We start from the raw sequence: 5,951 nt of genomic DNA on the forward strand, positions 1-5,951 counted from the left end.
TTCTTTAAATAAAGGTCTGCATGACACTCTGTTATTTACACCTTTCATGAAACGAAGCATCCTTTTTTGTATTTTAAAGACTTTAATACTTTCATTTTCTCCTCCCCAAAAAATCAACCCATAACTTACCAACGATTGAAATTTGGCAAAGTATATATTCCTGAGTATATGTAAACTTACCTCATCTTTCAAAGATTTAATAATATAACATACCTTATTCAATTTTGAACAGAAGGACTGAATATGTACACTCCATTTGAGATTTTGAGTTATATTAATACCTAAAAATCTAAACTGAGATGTATACTTAATTTTTCTATTATTAAAAATATCTGGCCCTGAGATGTCATGTGGTTTCTTTAACTGGAATAACATAGCTTTAGTCTTATCATTATTTATAATCATATTGTTTTTTGAAAACCAAGATTCCAGTTGGATCATAATTCTCTTTATTTTATCTTGAAGGATGCTTTTATCTTTATCAATAACCAATATATTTGTATCGTCTGCAAAGAGAACAACCTCCCCATCTGTTGAGTAAATCATTTATGTATAAAAGAAACAAAAGCAGGCCCAATGTAGACCCTTGCGGTATTCCAAATTTTGTATTCGTCCTTATCGAACTAAACCGATTTCTCGAGTACTTATTATCATTATATGTTATTTCAACATACTGAGAACGCATTTTCAGATAGGATTTTAACCAATCATTGATTTTTCCTCTTTTTCCATGATGATCAAGTTTTTCTAGCAGAATATCATGATCTATAACATCATATGCTTTTGAAAGATCGAAAAATATACCAACTGCAGTTAACCTCCTATCCAGAGCTTCCTGTATATTACCAATAAATGTCTGACATGCCGATATAGTCGACTTATTTTTTTGAAACCCATACTGATTTACCGTTAAAATCTTAAATTTACTAATAAAAGATGCACTATTTTTTCTAAAAATTTAGAGAATATTGATATAACCGATATAGGTCTATAGTTACTAATTTCTTGTCTACTACCCTTCTTAAAGACTGGTCTAATTTTAGTTATTTTCAAAAAATCAGGAAATACCCCTTGATTTATAGATTCATTAAATATAAACCTAAGAGGTTCTTTTATACATGTAATGCATGCTTTTACTAAAAAATCTGGGACTTCATCTACTCCTGAAGAGGCTTTTCCTTTTAATTTAGATGTTATTGAGACTATTTCTTCTTCAGAAGTTGGAAAAAAATACATAGACTCTGGACTGTCTACTACGACTTTTTGTACTAATCTTCCACTACCTTTACTCCTATTCTTTTCCACTAGTTCTTCTACCTTGTCAATAAAATAGGAATTCAAACAACCTATGAACTAACCAATGATATTTTAAATGCTCTCAATAACATATTAATAGTGGGAGGGATTTTCTGTGATTTAGCAAAAGCTTTTGATTGTGTAAATCATGATATCTTACTATCGAAATTAAATTTCTATGGAATGACTGGCAAAGCTAATGAATGGATCAAATCATACCTCAAAAATAGGTACCAAAGAGTGGAGATAAAAAGTAAAAATTCCAGTTCTAATGCATTTTCAAACTGGGGAATCATAAAACATGGTGTTCCACAGGGATAAATTTTGGGCCCCTTGCTTTTTCTTCTCTGCATAAATGATTTGTCAAAAACCATCAATAATAAATCTAAACCAATTCTATTTGCAGACGACACTAGTATAATATTTAAGAACTCTAAAATTGAAGACTTTAAAAATGATATAAATTTTGTATTTGATGCTTTAAATACTCGTAGATGGTTCGAAGCCAATAAACTCTCGCTAAATTTTGATAAAACCCATTACATACCATTCTCAACTAAAAACAGCCACCAATTGATCTGGTCATCAGTTATGCCAACAAATTAATCTGTAAAGCACCTGATACAAAATTCCTTGGAATACATGTAGACATGGAAAATACATATAGAACAAACTATAGCTAAATTAAGTGCAGCTTGCTATGCAATGAGATCGATTAAGCCCTTTATGCCACAGGAACATTGAAGATGGTTTACCATGCCTACTGTCATTCTATTATCAACTATGGATTAATATTCTGAGGGAACTTTTCAAATAGNGATACTAAACATTTTAAATCAGAGCTAAAGAAATATCTGCATGCTCATTCCTTCTACTCTGTAGACGAATACCTCAATGTAAATAGAGAATAATGTAGAATTAAGCTATATTAGTTTAAGATAAAATTACTTGTACCAGTAGGTATTATTTTGACTTGTTCCATATGCAGAGGTATTAACCTACTTAGGGTCTATGGAATGCAAATAAATTCAAATTCAAGGCCCCGCATTCCTAGTCAAATCCTGCGCATAGCTTGTGGTGGGAGGAGTTTTTTAACACTCATTCTTCCACTTTCACCAACCCCTCGTGTGAAATTTTTCTTCTGCGCAATCAAGGTTACTCTTGGCCTTGTTCGAAGTTACGTGACACTTGCTATAATACACTAACTCCCATGACTGGAGGTGCATTTGTGTTGCTGGATGAGAACTTCTGAGTTAGCATGCTGCAATTCTCATGTAAGCTTTCTGATTAGTTATTTGCACTTTGTTTTCATAAAGCACACAACAAAGACAGTGGTGTAGCGCAGCACCACTATCGTTTGGCAGAAGGCACATAATAAAATCAATATTTTGACTGATGTCTGACTTCCAAAGAGTTTCTTGTTCATTAATTGCTGTACTAAGTCAAGATGGCTTCTGCTGCACAAATGAAATTGATTTGATGTGGATGTCACAGAAATGATAGGTAATTCAAGTTCACACATAAAAACAGATTCAGTAAGTAGTAGTGACAATGACTCAGATCTTGTGCCAAACGTGTCTGGTACAATTCAGAAAGTTTAAATACATCAAATAAATCACTCCTGCACATTGAAATAACTGTAAATAAACAATATCTGTATAATTAATCATATTTCTAAAAGAAAAAATATTGTGGGAATTGTGCAGGATATGCAGCAGTTTAATTTTGTGATCAATGTGTTTTTGTGGTACTGGAGATGATGGTGCAACATAAAACATCTTCATTTTTATACTCTGTTAATTCAAATCTCTTTTTAACTGAAGATTACTGCCTTGTTAGATGTATCACCATGCAGTCTATCAGGAACCTGGTGCCCCCATCTTCATGGGGGTTTACGAGTATATTTTTAATATACAGATTACTCTTCTACCCAGAACATGGAAGCAACAGGTTCCTCCAAAGAATTGGTACATATCTGACTATGCAGTGTTACGTCCCTTCAGGCGCCCCATCAGAACCGCAAATTTGAATTTTCATTTCCTCTCAAGCCAAAGCAGTTGAAAAATAATTCTGCACTAACAGAAATGGGAAACACAGACTTTGATCTGTAAAATACAGTGGAATAAAGAAAATGTTGCATCAGCTGAAAGTCAACATAGATCTCTTTGGTTTTCATGCAGGTATCACCAAGAAACATAGCGGGATGGCACAATGCAAGAGTCAGCCCTGTCAGAAGCCTGTCATGATAATTTAAAAAACCACTGCAGATTTGCATCTGGTAACAGTGTTCAGTTCTCTGCTTTACTCTTTTGATGCCCTATATAAGAAAAAGAGTTCCCAATTGAAATTAAAACTTTTCCATGCAAGATTTGAGGTTCTCGCAGCAGTGGTCATGAAGAGTTCTATCATCTGGGATATAACAGTGTGTAGTCCACTGAAAGTCAAAAAACACTTTAGAGGAACATGTTTCCTCCATCTTCAGAGTCAAAAAAATAGGCCAAGCAAAAAATAAGCATGCTTCCATGTTCCTCCGAAAAATCAGCTGACTTTCAACAGACTACATAGTGTTATATCCCAGGAGATAGGGCTCTTCAGGTTTCTCCATTATAATAATTCATTTTAAAATTCTGTTATAATTAGCCAAACGTCTATAGTACTTTACCATGATGTTAGAATGTTTAGAAGGTACTGTAAGTTTAAAGTCACTCTGTATTTTATTTTAACATATCCTCCATTTTGAAGAGGGTGGTTACAGTTATCCTCACAGAAGAGGAAGTTTCATGGAAATAATTTCTTTTAAAAAGTTTCAGTATATAACTTTGAAATAAACAAACATTTTGTGCAATTCTATGATGTATCAAATGTTCCTAGCAATTAATGTGAGAATTTGGCTTAAAATTATATAAAAGACACTATTATACACATCTAACCACTCGTTTTATTCTCATAGACATCAGCAATGTATCTACATAAAGATCTAATATCAGTAGTTACTTAATATAAGTAACTCAACTAACTGAACTGTAGGTCGCGGTGCAAGGGCCGAGAACTGTTTACAGCAGTGTGTAAGAATTGCAATATGAATGCAACAAAGGCCTGGTTCCAACAGTGAAGCACGGGGAGGCTCTGCGATGGTTTGAGAAGCAATATTGTAGAAGAGCTTTCTGTTGGTCCCATTATTACCCTTCATGGCTGAATTACTGCAATTACTGCTCTCACTTTCACTTGACACATTTTGGGCAGCCCTGTGGCCCCCATCACTGTCACTGTCACTGTCACTGTCACTGTCACTGATAATGGCCTCGCTATCAGAAGACGAAGAAGTTGGCAAATCTGATAGCTCATCGGAGAACATATCTAATATTTCCTGTCCTCCGAGAGATCGCAACTGCTTTCGTCTCTGAGCCATGTTGAACTGGTAGCTGCGTGGTTGATACGTGCAAGCTTGGATTAGAACAAAGCCAATTTTGTTTAGGTTGTGACAGGAAATGACTCTGGTCGAGTTACTAGATAAGGCAGCAATCATTCCTGAGGTCATCTACACAGTAGTTACGATTCAACGAAGCCACACAGCGATATATAGCGTTTTGCAACATAACGTGACCATAGAGGGCCATATGGCCCGNTGAACGAAGGAGCCATGCACCTTGCCCCCCCCCCACACCGCCCTTCAGAGAAACACTGACGTCTATGCTTAAGCATTGCAGGTTGGCTACAAGATCATCCTCATTCAGAGATGAACTTCTTCCACTGGAATGCTCTCCAACTTAGGTACTTGCTTCCACAAAGCCAACAGGTGGGCAGGCCATGTAGCACGAATGCGTATAGGAAATTGGTTGGAAAGCCAGAAGGAAAGAAACCACTGGGAAGACCAAGGCATAGGTGGTTGGACAATATTGAAATGGATCTTAGAGAGATAGGTTGGGATGGTACTGATCAGACTGATCTGGCTCCGGAGAGGGACCAGTGGAGGGCTCTTGTCAACACGATAATGAACCTTCGGGTTTGTGATTTTCTCAATTCTCATTTACCACAGTATCGCAAAAAGCACAAACATTCATTTTCAGTGCCAAATTCCAAATCTCATAAAATTTTGTTCTGATTTGATTTGAAGTATATATGTCCTTCAATGGTCATGACAAAACACAGCTAGGAACTTCAGTGCTCACCGATGGCCTTGGATACTAAAACCAGACCTCATGATATGTATTTATAGAACAAAACGGAATTACAGTAGTATATTTCATATAGTGAATTGTTTATTGTTTTCCTACATGGGAGTCGCATTCAATGGTTGACTGATTGCCCAACTGCGAAGCAGATTAGTACGATACCCTGGTTTTAATTGGCTAGCCAGTTGGTTCAACTCATTGAAATCAGCAATCTTGTGCTTGTGGGTGTAGGATAAAGGTCTTGGGAACTGATAGCTGTGATCCCTCTGATACTATTGCTGTCAACTGTAATGATGGAGAAGAACAACTGAGCGCTGTCATCATTCATGAACTGAGGGCATGGACTGACGTGAACATCCTCCATTGCCAATATCTGTAAACAATAAAACAATGCTTCAACCAGCCCCCTTATTTCAAAATCTAGTCCTAGGTGGTACGGAAAATTAACAGTCTGCTTTTTTTTTTCTGTGGCGCTACAGCCCC

Source organism: Cryptotermes secundus, unplaced genomic scaffold (assembly GCF_002891405.2).
Source record: "Cryptotermes secundus unplaced genomic scaffold, Csec_1.0 scaffold4538, whole genome shotgun sequence".
Taxonomy (NCBI): Eukaryota; Metazoa; Arthropoda; class Insecta; order Blattodea; family Kalotermitidae; genus Cryptotermes; species Cryptotermes secundus.